Consider the following 21,900-nt stretch of genomic DNA (forward strand, 5'->3'; position numbering starts at 1 on the left):
TACTAATAAAGCCACTGTCGCACCGTCCGTTCGCCTCGTATGGGGGTGCGCGTATTGATGGGCTGCCGTTAACCAATCTTGAGGAAAAGAGGTACGAATTCTTTTTCAGGGGCTATTTCGTCCTGTCAGTAACTGCTCGTCTGCTAACGTCATGCAAGAGCCGGTCGGTAGCGTCGGTTACAGAGCGGCTCAGAAAACGAGAAAAAAGAAACGCTTCGTGCGTACAGCCTCAAGCAAGTTCCAGTCCCACTATATAGCACTCTCAATCGTACGCGTTAATATATGAACGCAAACAAGGCGAGCGCTTCGATCGGTGAGGGCGACCCTTTAACTACAAAACCAAACAAAGAATCAACCAGAGCCGCCCCAGTCGCCTCCTGAGAAAATTTCTGGCGACCGCGATGCACTCTGCTCCTGAAGCGCGAGCGACTTCGCAGCATCGTTTTGTATGCAGAACGCGAAGACGCAGCGCACTGTCCGCTGTACTAGACAGAGCGACTGACCACCGTAGCGATTTCCCGACGCCGGCGGTGGGTTCCGGGATCTGGGGCGCCTACTACATGTCGGTAATAAAACACGCAGCATCGTATGCTCAGTCTTAAAGCGCCTTAAGGTTCTCCTTCTCCTCTTTTAATTTGCGTATAAGGGCGTGAGAAGCCGCTTCGGATTTCATCGCTTTAACGCTGGGAGCATTACTAAGGGCTGCTTATAAAAGATTTGTGGTGTCCGTGTGCGAGTAAAGATGACTGACATTATCATCCCGCTCCTCTAGTTTGCCTAGGAGGAGGATGAAGGGATGAAAAACCACGGTTTTTTGCATTAAAGGGGCCATGCAGACGAAGCACAAGTTTGGTTCATTCGAACGATTGCCTCATTAGAATCATACTCACACCACATTTAACGTAAACGTCGCTGAAAATGAGCTATATAATTACGAAAAAGGGAATGGCCTAGAGACCCACTAGCTGATTTCCCGCAACAGAACCTATGACGTCATATTCCCAGCTTCATCGTCTAGGATAACTGGCAGTAAACAAGGCTCCGTAGTCGGCTGCTGATCCTAATGACGCACTAGGTTTCGCTTGAAGACCTGTTCTTGTGACGTCCTTGTAGACGTCACGCAAACCCACGATTCGGAGGGAGAATGAAAATTTTAATTTATATTGATTAATTTCTTAGTGAATAAAGCTTTGTTTGCTTCCGGACAAGCGCTGGGAACACTATAGAACACGAAATCTTTAGAATAAACCAAACTTGCATTTTGTCTGCATGGCATTGTGTCCTGCCAACAGAGAGAGAGAGATTAATCAGACAACGGCACTCGGTTGGCGACCCGGGGAAGGCGAATTCGTTGAAACGCCCACAGAAAAGCGGAGGGGGGAGCGTGGACACGCGTCGTGTCCGTGCTTGCATGGTTTCTAATTCCTGGTCGCACATCAGTCGAGTACATTTTAGGAATTCAATACGGGTATTGAGTGCCCCTTGTGGTGGCGACACGCATGGCCAGCGTCGCAGGATTTTGAGCTCCTTGAATGGGTGATTATCCATACCAGCGCGAGCAGTGGAAACGTGCAATACGGCGACAGGAAGCCGGCGGCTTTTCTTTTGACTCGCAGCATGTCCGTGCCTGCGAAAAACATTTTGACACTGCGGACGTTGTTTGGAACGACACTTTTTGGTGAAAGGAGACGTCGTCTCTTTGCGACGTGAGAAACCCAAGCTGCGGCCCGACGCCGTTCCAAGGCCCTTCGACGGGCTGCCGGCGTATTTGAGCAAGCCGAAGCCGCGATCCCGTTCAGCGAGGGTCCAGCCAAGTATCTTCATAGCTATGCCTTGCGAGTATAGTCGATCACAGCAAAACGCCCTGTTAAACTGAAGCATGCAACATCGAAGTGGTAGTTGGATTTGGCTCGGAGGGTGGGACATTTCTGGGAAAGCAACTCATTCGGAAATTGGAGCTTCCCGAATGACCTTGAGTGGCTGCACAATATTGCGCGAGACGCACTTTTCCTCGTTCTGTGCCTATGTAACGTTACTCTGTTGAATGAACCAACTAGCCCAACAGCAAGTTTTATTACCCTGTTGAAGTTCCATGAAAACGAACACAAGGTAGCTGCGAACTCGAACTTAAACTTGGTTAGAATCCTAGAGATTGGCATGTATTAATGCGACGAAAGCTTCATCGCTCGTACTTTGAAGCTTTGCTGAAGCTCTATGTAATGAGCGCACAGGAATGAGGTCAACTGTAACAAACTAAACACACGAAATTTATAGCTTTAGCTTCGGTACCGCAGCCACGGCGATCATCGGCGGTGTAGACGGTCGGATTGCATAGCGTGATCGACGTCGCCGCGGGGGCTCACTGCGCGTATCATATTTGCGAATTTCTAAATCTGAGGCTTTGCCAGAGTCGGAAACCAACGAGATAACCTTCGCTTAAACAAAGCACAATTTTACGCTGCCCTGCACGAGATGAAAGAACTGTCGCAACAACAGGTACATTCATAACTGCTGCGGCACGATTGCCTCCATCAAAGCGTTGATATCATGCAAAGGTAAGCGAAGAAAACCTTTTCACACGCGAGTGCAGCAACCACATTGTACGTCAAGCTAAATATGAATGATAGCAGAATATTTTATGAGCAATCAACAACTGCCTCGAACGGGTACAAGCTTCGGCAGAATGCTTGCGCGCGGGTGGCGCGGGCATGAAATGCCCCCGCGCTGACAGCGGCGACCCTAGCGGCAACTTTTGTCCCTGTATGAAACGGGAGCCGGAGTTTCGTGTCCAGAAAAGCATTGAAGGACTCTGTCCATACCAACCATTCATGACATATCGAAAAGGCGCAGCCGCTGGAAGGTGCCCCTAAAGAGATTTCTTGAAAACCGATTGGCAGTCTATTTATTGACATTTGGAATATTGACTGAGTGACTATTAAACGCTAATGCCATGACACCACCGCGTATAATTTCTGTATTTCAACGCACCTGGTGCAGTACCGGCGTCATGGTGTTTTAAGTGCGCGCCACAAGAACCTTAGTCTAGAAACTTCTGGCAATGGCCCTGTCAGTGTTTTAGACTTTGCCTTTTCGGAGTCTTTCGTCGTGCAAGTGCGCACGAATGGGCTGCAGTGTGCATGATGATTATGTCGATGATGACAGTTTTATTCCTTAACTGGGAGCGAGGAAGAAAACGCTCGGAGGAGGAAATGGGAAGGAGAAGGAAAAAAGAAGACTAAAGCCACACGCAATAGGTCACATGTTCTGCCCGTTACACCGATAACTCGCCAGCTGGTGCCATCATCGAGAGAGGAATTTTTACTACGTTCTCCACGTCGATTTGGACCGGACGAGTTTCTAGAGGGTCACGACCGCGGGGTTGGACATTGTATTGAGTGATCGTATTGTTCCCACCAGCACAGCTTTCTCTTGCGAACGGCGCATACCGACAGGGCAGGAATCAGGACACCGAATGAACTCTTAGGAAAAAGGACAAAATAAAGCAAGGAAATTAAAGCCGGAGAAATAAACACTACTGAAAAAAAATTATTGCTTAAATTCCCCGTTAGAGCTGCATGATGCCACTCTCACGCTGGCAACAAAAGAACACCTCCGGTGACGCACACGTGCTCTCATTCCACCGTGTGCTGCAACCCTGCCCCGTAGTCTTATCCGTGCTGAGAAGGTTGCGCTTAGGATGATCCGGGTGGGGGTGGCCGTAACTCCCACCGTGACCCGCCAATGGCCTCACTTCCGAGATTCTTTTCCAAACCCCGGTTGCTCAGTTTGCCACCGCAGCGACAGGATCGCCGACCTCCACCACTTGCTTTCGTCCTGCCTCGCCTTGCGTCCGACGAGAATGCGGCATCTTGCGGCGACGGACCTCCGCGTAGAAGATGCATCCTCTTCCACCACATTATACATGGGCCCCATCATCGTTCCCTTCTAGACTTCATCCGCGAAGCGAACATTTTCAGGTTCATTTAATCAACGTGCGTCATCATCAACTCATACCCCCTCATCTATGCCCTGCGGCAAAATAAACGCTCTAGAGAAGTAACATCTTCCAAACAGCCTTTGCTGTATGTCTTTGTTGTATGAAACGTTTCCTCGGCCTTTTCCGCGCCGGAATGGCCAATAATTGCGCGTAAGGGAACGAATTTGATGAACCGTAACAAACTAAGTGACTAAAAATCATGACCCATTTACCTTTGTGAAAGTGGGTGACCAGAGAACCTGATCTGACAGAGTATTCAGAGCAGAGCTGTAGCCACGATGACGAGTTGCGTTTTCCACCTCGCGGTAGTCGGGGTCACCAAGGGCATTGCGTTTAAGCTAGCGGCCGCGGCCCCATCGTCGTCGGTAGTCTCCGTCGACCGCGTTTGGGGGAGTTAGCCTATTTTATCTTTATGGGTGCAACACGCAATGTGCAACACACAATGTGGTAAAGCCAGCTTACAAAAACCACGCTAACACAAATGGGGTTCACTTCTAAACACAAAACTACTGCTGGGAAGAATTTATTTAGGTTGCAAAATATGAAACGCCGGAAGCGAAAAGGTCGCCGAATGGAGTGGGTGTGCCAAAGTGGGAAAAAAGGGGCATGCAGCTTTTCTCGTCCCACGGTCGCAAAAAAAAAAAAAAAAAAAAGAAGAAACACGGGGGAGTTAGCTTGGTTAGCCTAAGCAGCGCCGCTTCAAAAACGCGCTCGCCATGGTTTCTCTGAAGGAAGAAATTCTGAGGTAACTGGACTCCTAGGAAATTTCAGTTGGTGCAGGTGAAGTGTTTATCATCTTCGACAGGCTGTTATGACTGGGAAGGTAGAGCAGAGCTTGTACGTATGCGGCGATCTTGTAAAGAGACTTGTTTAACGCGGCAATGCAGAAAAAGTGAACGCATTTTTACAAGCTGATAATATGTGGACATTCTGCACAATAGCACAAAGTATGGCAAATAAATGTTCCTGATTTTATCAAAATGTGTCAAGTTCGCTCTTTAAAACATGCAGTTGGGCGGTCAGCTCAGTTGAGCGAAGTTTTTTCTTTTAACGAACTTTTTTTCGACCCGCTGAAATTCTCTCGAATGAAGTTTCACTGCATTTATATGTTTATGCTTACACAATGAGCTAAATGAGTGTGCTAAAAAATAAATAAAAAACCTTTATTTTTTTCGCTCAGGCGATCCTTCCTCCGAGTTCATTGTGCCTTGTCGTTTATTCATGTTCTATAAGTTTTGATTACGCCAGGTCAACTGGAATTGCTGTATTTTGACGGTATTCCAACATATTTACGAGTTATTACCCAGATAAACACTTTACGCGTTGTGACATATCCGTCACTAAATAAATGAACCCACACAATTGTTTCTGCGAGTTTAAGTGGGGCCTCTCTTTTAAACGTTTAATTATTGTGAGACACATCCACCTTCGGTTTCCTACCGGCTGTTTCAGAACACGAAAATTTAACATTTACAGCATTGCTCCTACTTGCCCAAAAAGGGAAAGGCAATGATGGAGGCTTGTTTTACGACCGCCTACGAATAAGTCTTTCAATTACGCGTCGATCGATGCAGGTCCCTGAACCACCGGTGCATTAACTCGATGGCCCATTCGTCACACGACCAATCTGCAACTTTGTGTCACGGTCATCGATAGCTGTCACGGTCATCGATAGCTGTCACGTTGTAGCAGGTTGTAACAGCAGGCCGTCGCTACACTGACGAACCGCCTTCCTTTTGCATTAGGCCTAACAAACTGCTTTGTAGCCTTCTATAACCACTAAAGAGATAGAGAGGGACAGTAAGCTAGAAAAATAAAAGCGTACTCAACCCCTGCCGGCAGCTTTGAGGCCGCTTGTTGATTAGGTTCCACAGACACAAGGACGAAAGTAATCACGACGATGTGCGATTTATTCGCGATTAGGGCAATGAATTGCGTGTCCGGGGAGGTATTCTTGATCGAGCCATAAATTTACCCCGCCTCCCTATCTTCCTCCCCTGCGCTTGCAGGTGTGGCGTGTAATAACAGCCGATCCAGCTCGCGGGGTTCCTGGGCCGCTTTCGCTCTACGGAAGTATAAATGCGCGGTGTTTTCGTTGACCGTGTCACAGCTGAGGAAGAAGGTGCGTTCGAGAACCTCTCGAATACTTTGTGTGTGGCACCAACCTCTTGTTTTTTTTTTTTTTTTTAATTTGTACTCTGCTGCAATAACTGTTCTAATCCCCCACTCACGCCGTTCGTTGCGGTGGGTACAATTTGTCAAAACGTAAAAGCTCGTTGCTGACGTTCAGTACCTGAGTTCTTTTCCCGCCCCGCAGTTGTCGCAATGCATCGGCGAAGTAGTGGTGGTAACGAGCGCGCCTCGTCGGTGTATCATAAGGATGAGTGAGTGAGTGAGTGAGTGAGTGAGTGAGTGAGTGAGTGAGTGAGTGAGTGAGTGAGTGAGTGAGTGAGTGAGTGAGTGAGTGAGTGAGTGAGTGAGTGAGTGAGTGAGTGAGTGAGTGAGTGAGTGAGTGAGTGAGTGAGTGAGTGAGTGAGTGAGTGAGTGAGTGAGTGAGTGAGTGAGTGAGTGAGTGAGTGAGTGAGTGAGTGAGTGAGTGAGTGAGTGAGTGAGTGAGTGAGTGAGTGAGTGAGTGAGTGAGTGAGTGAGTGAGTGAGTGAGTGAGTGAGTGAGTGAGTGAGTGAGTGAGTGAGTGAGTGAGTGAGTGAGTGAGTGAGTGAGTGAGTGTTTTTTTTTTTTTGGCTCGTTTATTTGATTTGAGAGCGCGGAAAGAACATAAGCGTATTTAGCTTCTTACGTTACCCAGAAGACATAGGCTCAAGTATTTGCCGAGGACAGTGAAATTGAGGTGCTAGAACTGTTCTTCGGACCCAGCCTGTCGGCGTGGTCCTTTCAGGCTTCCCGAGGCGCCATTCGGACTGCCTCGGTTATTGTTCATCCGGCCAGCGAGAAACAACCGGGTCGCCGGCAAGAATCGCTATTGACGACGTGCCAGCGTGAATCGGCACCCCTTTGGCGTGTCCACAGTCGCTCCTGCGTGGGCAGTCGGAGATAAGTTATGAAGACGGCACAAAGAAACGGTCGGCGGTAAACGAGCTTACAGCGCCACCGGTTGCGAGTGGACCCAAGCCGGTGCTTAGTAGTTGCGAGGGCGGTTGTTTCGAAGCGCGTGTGTGTGGAAATGTTGACTACGACCGTGTAAGTGAAAATTATGAGTGCACCCGCACACGATAATGTAAGAGTGCTCCATTTTTCTTTGGCATGAACGCGGTTGCAGCCAGCGCAGCGCCCGTCCCGCTGTACTTACGAGAGCTAGGAGCTTTGTTCCGGTGCACGGTCTTTAAGTATAGTTTTGCGCATCGGTTCTGCGCAGATGAAACCTATCCTGTTGGGGACAATACCATGATGTACGCGGCGGGACGATGAGAAGGTGCGACTGTGAGGTAAAAACATAGCGTACTCGTTGCAATTTTCCTGGCTTGTCTCAAGGTACATGTTGTCGGGCATTTGAGTTTGAGAGCTTCTTGTGGTTAAGCCGACAAGAATGTTAAAAGAATGCAACATTCACGAAAGATCCTTAGCTTCAGCGCTCAATAAAGCGGCAATACAACACCATGCAGCGATACCACCTCGTTGGGCGCGTGTTATAGGTATTGCGAAAATTCTGGTACCATGAAACGGGCACCGTTGTCTTTCTGTGAGCGGAAAGGCTATGCATTAAGGCCAACCATCACCTCCCGGAAAATTGCGATTAATCCGAATCAATTAAGCTGTCTTGGAATCGCACGAGAGTACGGCCTGTGCGTGTAGCGTATATGATTCGTGTGGAGGCCATGGCAAATGATTTGTGTTGGCTTTGACTTCTAAGTAACGATACGCGACGCCTGTTGAGTTGATAAATAAAGGGCGACGAAATGTTCAAGCCATGATATATCACGCAAACGGTAACTGAAATTTCACGACTCTGAAAATTGTGGCATGCGCGTAAATAGTCTTCCGCCAGTCAGTGTGCCTTCCCTGCCAGGTATATACTAGATGTTTATGCATTAAATGACAACAGGATAGCTATGATAACACATCCGTGAATTTAGTACCACAGTGATGCGTGGGGGGATTCAAGGTTTGAGAACTAGCTAATCAATCACGATAATTTATAAACCTTGAAAGCTCCCATCTTTGTAATAGCTCACAAACATAGTGCAAAGAACCTAGAAAACGGTAGGTTTTTCCTCCCTCAAGAGCACTCATTTGATAAAGGCATTTGAACGAAGGTATAGCCCATGATGCCTTACACAAAAAAACATATACCGTCATTTTTTTTTTTTTTTTTTTTGTGGCCGTGCATTGCATACCTTGTAATGGCCTGGAGCTTGGGCCGTACATACCGTAACATGCAAAAGAAATTTGTTCTTGCCCGGAAATGCAGCCATAATCCTACAAAAAGAAAACCTACGGAGCGTCCTCAGAAATCTCCGCAGATGAAGAAAGTGTTCGGGATTCGAACCTGGGAGCACCACCTATCGCGGTATCAACAAAGCAAACCAGGAGGCTAGCTCTTTGAAGCACGAGAGCGAATTGATCAATTCGAAGGGAGGGACAAGTATTGATTGGCCAGTTTAGGGAAAGCATCGAAACTAGAGCAAGTTTATGCAAAGAAAAAAAAATTGAGATCCATCCGGAGTGCAACCAGACAGCTACAGAAAGAAACACTATAGACAGCTATCTTTTTAGCTGTGTGGTTGCATGTCGGAATATTTACAGAAACTTATTCCAACTGGGGTGCTTCCCGAACTCTAAGGTCATGCATTATTGCCATAACTTACTATTCCTTGGACTGGTTGCTTAAACCTAAATTCCCGTTTATTTCTCAAAAACACATCTGTACGGACCCACGGTTTCCCAAGTCACGTGTGAATTATAACATTTCATGGTCCGACCCTTCGAAACTTGAGCTGACGCTCCAACGCAAAATTTTGAAACTTCAGTTACCGTTTGCGTGGTATATCACAGATTGACCATTTCGTCGCCCTTTATTTATAAGCTGAACAGGCCTCACCTATCGTCACTTAGAAGTCAAAGCCAACACAATCCATTTCCCACCACCCCTCGCACAAATCGCAGGCTACACGCACAGGTCGTCGTATACTCTAGTGCGAGGCGAAGACAGCTTAATTGATTCGGATTAATAGCAATTGTCCGGCAGGTGATGCAGAAGCTTTACAGCTATTATTGCAACGCTGCGACCGTAAAATCCACGCAACCGTGAGGACGGTCATTATTCGCGGCTTGGCCGCCGACAGGCATGCGCCGGCTACTTGTCAGGAGCGGCCATTATGTTGTCAACGGTGCGTCCCGTTGTTGTGCTTATGCTGCCGATTTTTTTCAAATACAAAGCTTTCCTAAGTATCTTGTGCGCGCGCAAGACGTGCGTGAGGGGGGATGATTTCGCAATTAATCATTCCTGCAGCGCTCTTTTCCCTATAGCCGTGGACACAAATTCCGTAGATGACGTCGGTAACAAGAGCCGTACCTCGAAGTTAGCGAGACATTAGGAAGGAAGCTGGAGAGACTTATACAAGAAAATTATTGTTTGAGCATTTTTACCCTATTTTTGGAATTAATTTATATTGTCGCGCTGAGAATGAGTGACCGTTTCTGCCGTTATTACAGGCGCTTAGATACATACCTGTAAGACTGTGATCCATATGCCCAACTTCTTCGACGACAGATTCGATTCTAAGTTAATTGATCCATTCTCACCTCTCTCAGTGAGTGAGTGAGTGAGTGAGTGAGTGAGTGAGTGAGTGAGTGAGTGAGTGAGTGAGTGAGTGAGTGAGTGAGTGAGTGAGTGAGTGAGTGAGTGACCCCTTTTTAGACCGTCTGTCGTCGGACAGCATTGGTCCTACTTCGGACACAAAAATAAAAATTTAGAGCGCCCATAAAAATCAATTGCTGCGTTACATGGCAGGCGGCGCAGCAATATTGCCCCAACAAGCGTGGCACATGCGTGTGGATATATATATATATATATCAGGTGGTTCAAATTAGTTTTTAGCCCTCGACGGCGGTGCTCGTCATGAGGCAGCCGCAGCTATTGGATGCGTCAGCAGACTGTGAATAGGAGTTCGTAATCATGTGCAAATGCAAAGCCGATACAGCAAGATCAAAATGTCTGCCTGGTGTTAGCGAGAGATGCCGGAGTGACTCGTCAGTTTCTGCGTCGACTAAGCGCGGCCAAACACGCATGTACGCCAACAAGGCCGAAGCGCAGAGGGCGTACAATGCGAGCGTAAGCCATCACCACACTTTCGCTTTCATGAAATCCATGTGAGCAGACTTAAGTTCACCGAGGAATTTTATTCGTTAAATACTGCGGCCTTAATAATGCACCCAGTTTACGCAGCAAAAAAGAACAAAGGGAACCGCTATGCGATAAACTCGAATGACTGCTCCATGACTAAAACCCCCAGCGAAGAAGGAGACTGGTTTTGTTACTGCCACACACCCGCACCAGCAACGGTCCGCATTGCAGCGGTTCTAAAGGAATACAGACGATCTCCTTCCTTCGTTCCTCTCTCCGGGGCGGTGGCGGAGGACGGACGCTGGAAAACGGTCATTTCGCTGGGAGTGGCAGCAGGCAGCGCTGACCGAATGCAACTGAATGCGGCCACTGAGCGGTTGCTCACGGCTTCTGCTGGCCGCTCGGCAAGCTGGCCAGTCTTTAGGAGGGGCGAAAACGGTTTCACCGCTTTCGAGATCGCTCCGCGCCACTCGCCACGGAGCAGCAATTTCGATGCTCTCGTTTCATATATATCTCCCTCCCTCCATCATCACCCTTCGTTCATTCGAATCTGAACCGTGGTATATAGACCGTAACACCGCCGATACACATAAAGCAGAGAGAATTTGTACCTCACGAAGTTACAGCGAAATGTTAAATTCTCAGTGTGACAGAAATATAACGGGCGTTGTTTAATTGCTACTATTATCGGTAATAATATTCCATTTTCATGTATTAATGAAGCACTGCGCCTTCTTACCAGCACCTATTACTCATTTGTTCCAGAAAAAAATACAAAACGATTCATTCAAAAACTAAGAATTCCGGTAACACTTCTAAAACGTGTTCACGCAGTTGGAAGGACGCCAAATTGCAAAGGAATACAGCCACAGATCAGACACCCCTGCATATAAGGACAGTGTGTAAGACGTCCAAGTAAAATAGGTGACGGGAAATGAGTGATATCTAGATGACAACGGTAGTAGAAGCTCGTTAACTCGAACCGCAAGGGAGGTCATCTCAGTTCGAATAAAGGAAAGTTAGAACTAATGAAAGCGAAGAATTAACCAGCACACTGCGACTGGAAAGCAGTAGGCCCTGTCAACACTTGGGTGCTTGAAAACGTACCTAGGAGCAGTCTGCCTTTTGTTCTTAACACTTTTGTTTTTAACACTTTTTGTTCTAACGAGCCAATGTAGCGGAAATTTTCCTCTCGCCTTCTTCCAAACTGGAGTAAGGAAGTGCAGTATCCCATCCGGGCATGACTTGCGAGCGGATGGCCGCACTCGTGTCAGCGACGGGTGCTGCGCTTCCGGCCTTAGAAATGATGTGTTCATCTGTCAGAGCACCGTACACTATTGCACTGACACCCGCGTTGACGCTCTCTGTAAACAATGCGTCTTTCAAAACGTACACCATAGGGGCTTCAGACTGGTTTTACCCGATTTTACATTCCTTCGCCGTTTCGGAGTCGCCAAACCAAGCCACAGGTGTGGTGGCACGTAGTTCGAATTATCCGTGGCGGAACGGGCTCGCGTTCGAATTAGCGGGCTTATTTTTATACGTACAGTTCTATTGAGCCTGGCCGGACAAACCGCATAGTTCCAATAATGCATAAATTAGAATTATTGAAGTTCGAATTAACGAGATCTCACTGTAGATAGCGGCGGCTCAGAAAACCTGCATATGTCCAGCAACGAAGCCTTAAGAGCAACAGATATAACAACCAACTAAGAACGTAGTCTATACTTTACTATTGCTGGCAGGGATTATGTGCAATCTAGGAATATTTTGGGCTCTGCCCCTACATCGCCGCCGATTACAGGTTGGTATTATGTTTGCAAACGCGTGGTAGGAGCCGGAACTCAATGTGTACGGTTAATCATTGATGGACAGTCCCGTAAGCATTGCACACGTGGAAATGTTAAGAGTGAAAAAAAAATCTTTCATATTTTTTTACGCGACAACTTTGAGAAAAACTAAAAATACGCACCTGCTCTATAGGTGAGGGTCCCATGGGGCCCAGCCGTTGTCGGACATTTCCGAGTTAAAAATTAGTGTTTTTTTTTATATGTACACAGTGCGGGGGAGGGGGGGGGGGGCATGTATAGACTAAGAAATACGGAGCTCAATCAAAATCTCAAGCTGTGACGTTGTGCATCAACTACGCTTAGCTTTGACAAGTAGCTTTGACTGCTTGTTTTGCTATACGAGTATACCCAATGACGGTGAACATGTAGTGAAGCTGACTCACATGCAGGCACAAAGGTTGAATACAGATGCACATAGCGCATCTTTTGCCACAGTATTTACGGTGCCTTATGTAGATTTTTTTCCCCGCAAGCACCGTAACGGAGCTTTGTGCCATTTGTGTTCATAGCAGCACGCTAACTGCCGATATGAAGATGCACTGTATAAATATACACGAATCGGCAACTTAACTTTCAAGTCTTCCTAATCTCATTAACGCCTTTTTCTCTCCGGTGACTGAGCAACATTCTTCATGAGCTGCGATTCCGTACGAGTGTAGAATGCAACCAAAGCCCGACGTTGCCTAACGTGCCTAACGTTAAGATTCGGTGCTTCCGCTCACGCAACCGAGACCTCGTCTTCACTTCCATCATCACTTGCCTCGCGTTTGTGGCGCATATTGTTTGTCCGTGCTCGCCCCAGCAGCAACAAACGACCCTATCAGCTGACTCTACGGGGCGGGCCCCCGTTCAACAAAGGCAGCTGCGCTGAAAGCAGGGTCGCATCTACCATCCTCTTACAAAGCGACTTTAGGACGCATTACAGCGAGAGAGGACCGTTCGGGACCATTTGCGGCGCGCGCTGTTACACGCGCTTAAAGCTCACGCTCAGGGCGGGCTGACCGCCGATCTCGACTTCGTCACAGTCCAGACGCGCGGCCCTCTTCGAGAAGAGAAATGGATGCCCGAAGAAGGGAGGCCGTTTCGGGGGTGTACACCAAAGGAAGCTCGCCTGCTAGGAACTGAGCAGGAAGAAAGGACCGGACTGTGAGGGAGACGGAGATGGTCGGAAACTGGCGACGTCGCCGGAGAATGACGGAACGATGACGACAGGGACGTTAGGGTGACGGGAGAAAAAGAAGAAACCGGGCTGGCAAATGCAGAGCGAAGCCGTTCGAGAAAACCAGCTTGTGGAGACGGAGAAAGAAGAAGAGGCGGACGTCTTGGAAGGTTGTAGAACGCATTCTGCTGTCGCGTTCGCGAAGGGAGAAAAAGCGACGGAGCCGTTTTGCGAAGCGGGCGTCAGCTAGTCGTACGGTCGCCGTGGAGGTCTGAGCGATACGAGCCGGCTTGTGGGTTTCGGAGAAGTCACTGACACGACTGGTCTTTTGAGAAGACCGTGCGTGAATCGTGGCTGACCTTGAAGAGGCCGCGGTTTTAGGCTGTCTGCTATTCGTGTCTATGCATACTTCGTGTCTGTGCTTTTCGAAAAGTTTTCCTTCCGGAGCCGGACCATGAATTGCCCTGGCATCGGTCCGTTCTCCCGCCCGTTCAAAGCTTTACGTTTACATTGCCTGACTGGCAATTTATTCTGCAAACGCCGAGTCCTAGGCATCGGAATAGTTATGATATGCACAGAAACGAAAACCGTGTTTTGGCCGGTCGGCAGTCGTTTGTTGTACTGCCGCCGAATCCATCGCATTTCAACTGCACGTGCCGCTAATACGCACCCGAAATCCACAGGAGCTGTGCGGTGGGTATGGATCCTCGAGAACATTTAAAGGACACTAAATGGAAATTGACGCGGAAATTGGACCGGTCGTATTCTACAGAATTTCAAGACGAAAGGAGCAAAGTTCTCTTTGTTTGGAAATCAAACTTGAAGAACGGATTTTGCTCATTGCACGAGCACTTTTTTCATGACGACTTATCTTTCGAAGTCACAAACTGTGCATAACATAGCGCCTATCCTGGCAAGCGAAATGCATTAACTCTTTACCAAAGGTTTTGCACATGCTGATATGTGGCAAGGTTCCTTTGTTTTACAACTACGCTTTTAAACAAAGGGCATCTTCGATTTACCAGTCCTGGACAGTCCGCGGGCCGTCCGAGGACTACGTTCGGACCCGAAGTCCCACAGGAATACACGAGAAAGTCGAGTGCCAGATCGCGTGTAGGACAGTCCGCAGACGATCCGGGACTGATAATCGAGGAGGCCCAAAGTTTACTCCGCGATTTTTGACGTCGCAACCACTAGAAAGATAGCCAATAGTGCCAACGTCGGCTTCTTTTTTTGGGGTTTCCGATTTTCTGCTTATCAAACCACCGAATCGGAAGTAGCGAGTGCTCGTTGAGTGCACAATGAAAGGAAAGCTGTAGCTGCCAAGAACGCCGACAAAGTCTCAGAGGAGTGAGTTCACAAAGATCTGGCTTTGAAGTTCTCTTAATTCTTACCGTCCATGGTGGCTCAATGGCTCAGGCGTTGCGCTGCAGAGCTCGAGGACGCGGGTTCGATCTCGGCCCGGAGGCCGCTTTTCAGGTGGACACGAAAAGTGGGAACGCCCGTGCGTCGAGACTTGGTGTGGTATGCGTGTGTTTATGGCGCAGGGGCAGCCAAGGCCAGAGCGCCAAGTATGGCGAGGCATCATTTGGCGCAAGTTAAAGATACCCGTTTCGACCAACTGGTCGACCAGTTGGTCAAAATAAATACCGAGCGCTCCACTGTATATGACGTGCCCCACAGCCCAGGTGTGTGCCCGGCGCGTTAGACTGCCAAGATTTAATTTAAACGTTTATTTCTTGAAGTGAAAGCTAGCAAGTGGAAGAGAAACATGATTTAAATGTGGGACGTGGTCAATTCAGTAACACATTCTCAGTTTGATGCCTAACAACAGACGGAGAAGGCGGGAAGCAAAAGGAGCAGTTGACTCGGTGTCTCTACAGGGACAATCCAAGTCGTCCATGCGCGCAACAGTTGGGCGTGAAGGTGCTGTCTCCCTGCGCCTTGTTCTTGCAGTTCTCCTGCGGGGGTCATCCACTCCGCGCGCAGGTCGCAGCAGCCGCAATCGGACAGGATGTTGCCCGTAGGGGCGGCGGCAGCGGTTCGCTTCACATGCGCCGGAAGTCAGCTCGGGCAGCTGGCGCGTGAGCTGCTCGGCCCGTGCAGACAGTCGGGGGCGGGTGACTCTCCCTTGTGGTCGTACTTGTAAACGCTTTCAGTGGCCGTTAGTGCAGGCAGTCTCGGCGAATTGTTGATAGGATACAAAAAATGTGCATGTGTGGAAAACCCGATAACCGCTTTCCAGCGAGTGAGACATTAACAATTGCTTCAAACTTCGTGCCGAGCCCTTGCCGCCACTTAGATGTGCGGTAATGGAAACGTAAAATGAGACTACTGCAACAAAGACGCAAAGAAAATTAGGTGGCTCGTCTTGGTCAGGCAGACTAAGCGCTTGTTGCCAAGCGGCTATTGAATGGGGATAAAAAACTAGAAAAAGATGGAGTAACAAGGATGAGAAGGATTGTGTATTGGTGTGCAAATCTCTCTATTTCCCTCTCTCTCACACAGGAAGCATACCGCGACTTTGACAAAAGGCTTGAGATAGCATCATTACTAAGTAGACGGACAAGGGGATGTCTTCCTGGTTTCGGGCTTTCGCTCTGTAGAACCCGGCGGTCGACTTCGCGGCTGCGCTCTATTCACCCTACGCTTCATCTTCGTCGAATAATTAAGTTTTACTCCGCACCGCGAAACCGCGTTCTCTTCAGTCACCTTCAGGCCGATATCTCTTGTTCCGATAGCTTCCATACGCCCCAGCACAGTGCGCAGACGGATATAGGGTCTCAAGCGGTGGCTAGCTGCTTTTGCAAACCCGTGAAGTGAAAGATCGCGCGGGCGAGTTTGAAAACTGCGACGGTCCCGTGGCAGACGCAGTTCTTTTCTTGTTGTTGTACTGTCCACTGCTTCCTTTTGAAGCGAGGCAGTTTCACAGACAAGCCACGACGCACACGTGCTCACGTGTTCATCTTGCCCCGCTGCAATTCAAAGAGAACAGAGAAACCTCAACGAGATTTGAAAATGATGTTTCGCGATCGGGAATAATCAGGAAATTTTTTTTTTAATTATCCGCGCTTCCTCGGTTCCAAGACCGTTTCTTCGCCGCTTTTCTCGCTCGCACATTCTCACTTTGAACTACCGGCGCCTCTTCGTTTCTCGCGGCAGCGGTAAGCGCTTCCCCGTCCGTTAGCCACTTGTCGGCGGTGAACGTTGGGTAACGCAGCCTCTATTTCCCACTTCCGGTCTTTTCTCGCACTTTTCTCCTGCTTTCAACTCGTACCAAGCAGCCTTAACAAGATTAAGCGCCCCGAAGAACTCAGCTTTGTGTGTGTTAAAAATACAAGGCACCCGGTTGAGTGGTTGAGCTCGTTGGTACGCGCTAAATTTTCATTTTGACACGAAGACACGGAATGCTGATGCCGAAACGCTTGCTGCTCCGGAAGAATATGCGGGATACAAATGCCCGAAACACGTCACATTAAAGATATGGCTTCCTAGAGGACGCTTGCCGTTACCTTACAATACATATATTTATGTATATACCTATATGAAATAAGAGAACAAAAGGACCAAGAAGCAATGAATATGTAGGAGGTGTTTATTTGAGGTTCATCACCAGACAGACATCGGAGACGATAGCTAAAGAGTAATCATCAGATTCAAAATGTTAGTTTACATCCATACGCAATGTGAAGCCGAAACGAAAACTGCTGCTCAGATTCAGGCAAGGAAAGAGCCGGTCTGGCAGCAGCGTAACAGCAGGACCATACACATTCTTTGGTTCCATTTCTCAGAACAAATTCGTTCGTTTGTTGCCCTCAGGGAATTGCGAATGCTGGGACGAACGTGTGTTAAAACGTCCGTGCTCATGTGCCATTGTGAGTGCCAGAATGCAGCAAGCAATATGTTTACGGAGTGTGGCAGGGGTGGCAGCATGGACTGGAAATAACTTTATTTCAATAAAACTTGCAGTGGGCTTGGGTCTGTTACGACCCCCGCCCCGACGTGGCCCACCGTCGCATCTTCTTTGCGGCCTTACTAAGGGCTAGCCCCTTTGCGGAGCCCGTGCCTTTATGCAAAAGCACGCATCCCGCCATCTGTCCCTCTCTTTCCTACGGCGTGTTGTTGCGCCCATTCGTCGGCGTTCTCCAGCGAACTCTTGAGGGGTGCATTCTCCCGCGGCATTGAAGAAGTCGGTCGCTTTCTCCCACGGTTCGTGCACATTACAGAGGCGTCCTTGACATTTCCGCGTTCTGCGCCTCCCCTCCTTGTTGGTGGTAATATTGCCCCGCCGCCGTTGTTGCCGTCGGCCGGTTTACCCGCGCCTCCACGCACGGACTGTTCACAGCTCGTATACACGTTTCCTCGCCTACTCCGAGGCGGAGCGTCGAAACTTAATGACGATAGTCCGGCTTGCACTTCATTCTCCTTTCCTCCAATTTGCGTTTTCTTTTGTTGTTCGTTGAAATTTCGCTGTGATGGTAGGAGAAAGCGGAGTAGTGAGGCATTCTGTTGTGGGCGTGCTTAAGGGAACAGAGGTGCTGTAATGAAGTAGTAGGGTTGGGAAACGAAATTGAGAAAAAGGAAATAATCGCTGTATTCTTTTTCTTTTCGGCCTCCCGAAAAAGACGTGAAGTTGGGAAACGGGAGTAGCGCTAGTTGGTCGTAAATTATGTCCTTAACAAAGTATAAAGCTCGTTTTTTTTTTCTTCCTAAATCAATTTCTCTAATTCATTTCTTTGTTTTCGCTTTTTTTTACCTTTTTTGCGAAGTACGAATCATGCCCATATAGGATGTCTCTACATTTTTATTGGCGTCAACGTTTGGCAAAAATATGGCTACGCTTTTCGTTCTGCTCGATCTCCAGCGCTTTGAACGTTTGCCACAATTTACATTGAGAACCTGGTACGCATGGGTTCAGTAAATGTCTTAACACTTCAAACGTAGTGTCCAGCTTACATGTATTGTCGATGTTATCACATGTATCGTGCTTCTGGCATTTCTCCTCGAAACAAGCAATATATGTATGGTGTCACGGTTTTGTCTTGGAAACACCATCAAATGAAAAAAAAAAAACGCAAATCTTTCCTTCGGCTCCATGGTATCGCGAAAAGCAATAACATTGGAGTGTATCCATTGTACTATGAGCTCCGTATCCCGACTCAACGTTGCAAGCACAAAGCGTCGTTTTCAAGTGCTCCGCCGCTGCACCCAAAGATGCTGGCGGCATTTTCTGCCTACAGCGGCAATAACTTCCACGGAAGTGAAGAGCAAACATACCTGTCCCTACGAGAGCTTTCTGGGAACGTTTAACCGCTGTTGTCGCTTACTAATCGCTGCAATTCATAACGCGCCGCCCCTTCGGCCGCACAAATTTTACACTTTCCAACTTACCGGGTCCGAAGGTAGCTACTGAAAGCAGCCTCAACCCCATTCGATGCTCGCGTGGAATTACGAGTTGGTCTAAATAACACCAGACACACCCTTTCGTTCCAGCTCCTCTACCGCAGTTCAAGAAAATACCTCTGAGGGCACCCTGACGTCTCTTTTAGAGGCTGGGTCACTTAAGCCCCGTCGATAGCGTCTAGCGAGAATCAGCTCGCGAATTTATTGAGGAGGCGGTCGGTAGGCAGAGTTTTACGCAACCGAGCCGTCTAAGAATAACGGTGCGCGTTACGAATGGCGCCGGCGATTACTGCACAAGATCAGGGCCCCATTACCAACGATTCCACCGAAGACTGCCAACCATCGCTCGTGCAGGTTTCGTTTTATGTCCAAAGATTAGTTGTGCCCTGCTGCTACAGATCCGCTGTACGAAATCGGCAGGCATAACGGCGCACCCTGTGCGTGCTCTTGGATACGGGCTCCCACGAAAATGGGCAAAGAATACACACCGGTATGCACATATCCGCTTATAACTCGAACGCCAACAACAGGCGCACGAACGCAAAACACACTTGGAGAACGGGCGCGCAGCGCCAAATGAGTTCCCATTCGTGATCGGTGGGGTGGCTCTCTTCCTGGCCACAGCCCTACTGTGCGCACTTATTCGGACGCACGTCATCGCCGGCCAAAGCCTATACCGCTGCTTCGCCTACGTACAAAAATAAGAGCGGCTTCGTATGGATAGATAAGTGTGCTTGAGGCAGATATTTATACACGGTCGCCTCGCCCCGCCTCGCCTCTGCTGGCACAGCAGTGACTCGCCTTTCTTCTTAGGTGGCACTCGCACAAAGACGGGAGTGACACTATTCGCACGTTATTCGCACGCCCGAGGCGTCAGCCTGCCGTTTTCCCTGACGCCACGCGCGGGATTTTAGGCGCCGCACGAGTGCGATTATAGTGAACCCGTTCTATGGGCGCGTATGGTAGAGATATAGGCGGGTCTTTACTCCTTCTGTGGGGGGTGTGTGCTCCCGATGTGATTGCGCGAAAGACGGTGTCCGAGTGGAGCTGCGGTTCCTTTGCGTCTTCTAGCTGCGTTTCCGGTAGGTAGGTTGGTAAATAAATATATGTGGGTGCTTATTATGCCAAGAGCGTAATTTGGTGGATTGGCCTGTCACTTCTTGCGTTAGTGTTGTATGTGTTCGGGAACAGGTACTCGCATCGGAAGTTTGCGTATCGCTGTCGAGGGCGAAGGATCGGGGGGACGGTATAGTCCAGCGGGATAGCTCACCGAAGCCATGATCAAATTTTACAGCTCTAAATCATATAGAATTCCTTTCGCCGTGGGTTACGGAGGTGTAACTTCCTTCACAGGGGCTACAATTTATTGCATTACTCAGTGAAACTACCGGACCCCATCGCGGTTGAAGAAAATTCCTTAGATTGTCATTGCGATGAGAAAATGGCTTCTAAAAATGCAACGTTTAGATGATGCGAAAACAAAAAGTCATCTAGAACTACCGTCTTTGGGGTTGTAAAATCACGCGAGTCATATATATTTTACACCGCTGATTTTTAGGCACCTATCACAAAAGCCCATAAAATTTCCCGTTAGATTGCAAGCTTACTGGGAGATGGGTCTGAAATTATTTTATTATTTCCCCCTCCTTTGTTTCTCTCTTTGATCACGCGTTCCAAAAATTTGTTTTTTGACTTGGCTATTCAAAATTAAAATACGACCCTTGGAAAGATCCGAAAAAATGTGTTTCAATATACAAAAAAAGTTTCACTTATATATACATCTCAGTAATGAACATTGGAGAATATTTTTATTTTTATTTTTATCCATTTATTTATTTATTTATTTATTTTTATTTATTAATTTTTTATTTATTTATTTATTTATTTATTTATTTATTTATTTATTTATTTATTTATTTATTTATTTATTTATTTATTTATTTATTTATTTATTTATTTATTTATTTATTAGCACCCCCACAATCCAGGGTGCAGGGATTTTATCAACGCGGGTGACAAGCGCGAACTTTTTTACACTTTTGTAGTTGACAACAAAGTTGAACAAAACAACAAGCAACATTTCACTGAAACACCCTGATTAAACACAATGAAAACAATGCATAAGATGGCTGTTGGACCTAACGCCATCAGCCAGTTCATTTTACGCTGCGACTGTTTCGGGGACAGTTAAAAGAACTTTAGAGCGACGTGTTATTCTAACCGTGTCCACCAGTCCCCTCCAGCTCGTTCCTTTGGAGCTCTGCTCCAGGAGACGCGTGATGTTCACAGTTTTCACCCGAAAGAAAGAGAGCGAGATCCCACACGCTGTGCCTGCTGTCAGCTCACGTAAGAGTGCAAAAATACAAGCCGAGAAGCGCCGTAAAAGTATGACGTGCGCGCAGCGGATAGTGAGAATGGAGTCCTCGAGAGGAAAGATAAGAGCGACGGCCCGGCAGTTTGGTCAGGTGCACAGGCAGAGAGAGCGCGTTGTGCGCCATACGCGAAGACCAGCGGCGGCGATATCTTATGTGGGACAGCCACGATTTCCGTGACGCAGATTTCTCTACCTGCGAGGACGACGGAGGGGTCCATTCAAGTTCGGCGGCGGATCGTCACGACGCCCGAGAGAGAGCGTGCGCCCGGCTGAAAGAGCCCGCACAGAACAGAACGTTTTCAGGCTGGAGCGGCAGCGTCCGGATATGCTTCCTCCGGTGTTGTTGTTCTCTTGGTACCTTGGCGGACGCGCCTTCAGCCACGTGGGGCCATCTCTGGGGGTTACGCAAAATTAGGATGCACAAAATTAGGAAGAAAAATCATGCATTCCTATGTCTAACGGCGATGATGGTTGAACCCGAAGGTTTCTTTGTGCGCAATCAAATGGAAAATGGCCAAAGTCAAAGCCGCTGTGATCAAAAGTACAAATTGCGTGTGAGTCATTGTGAGAGCTCAATGAGTCAAAGTTCGCGCTCTAAACCTTCGTCTTCGTTAGACGGAGGGGTGCATGATTTTCCTTTGTTGTTGTTGTTGTTGCTGTTGTTGTTGATGATGATGATGATGATGATGATGATGGTGGTGGTAATGCTGGTGGTGGTGATGATGTAACATCCCATGAAGACACCTCAGCTATAATATACATACCGTTAGAAGGCTGTGTTTTAGGTTTTGCCAAGCGTACTTAACCGGCTCAACA

General features: G+C 48.1%; 1 protein-coding gene across 2 annotated transcripts in view; it reads left to right on the forward strand.

Annotated features, from left to right (window-relative positions):
- Cad96cb (protocadherin Fat 4-like Cad96Ca) overlaps positions 1-21,900 on the forward strand; it is a 381,477-nt gene that overhangs the window by 45,561 nt on the left and 314,016 nt on the right. The gene's annotated exons all lie outside the window — the stretch shown is intronic.

Source organism: Haemaphysalis longicornis, unplaced genomic scaffold (genome assembly GCF_048455015.1).
Source record: "Haemaphysalis longicornis isolate Haplotype H1 unplaced genomic scaffold, Haemaphysalis longicornis Haplotype H1 scaffold_2, whole genome shotgun sequence".
Taxonomy (NCBI): domain Eukaryota; kingdom Metazoa; phylum Arthropoda; class Arachnida; order Ixodida; family Ixodidae; genus Haemaphysalis; species Haemaphysalis longicornis.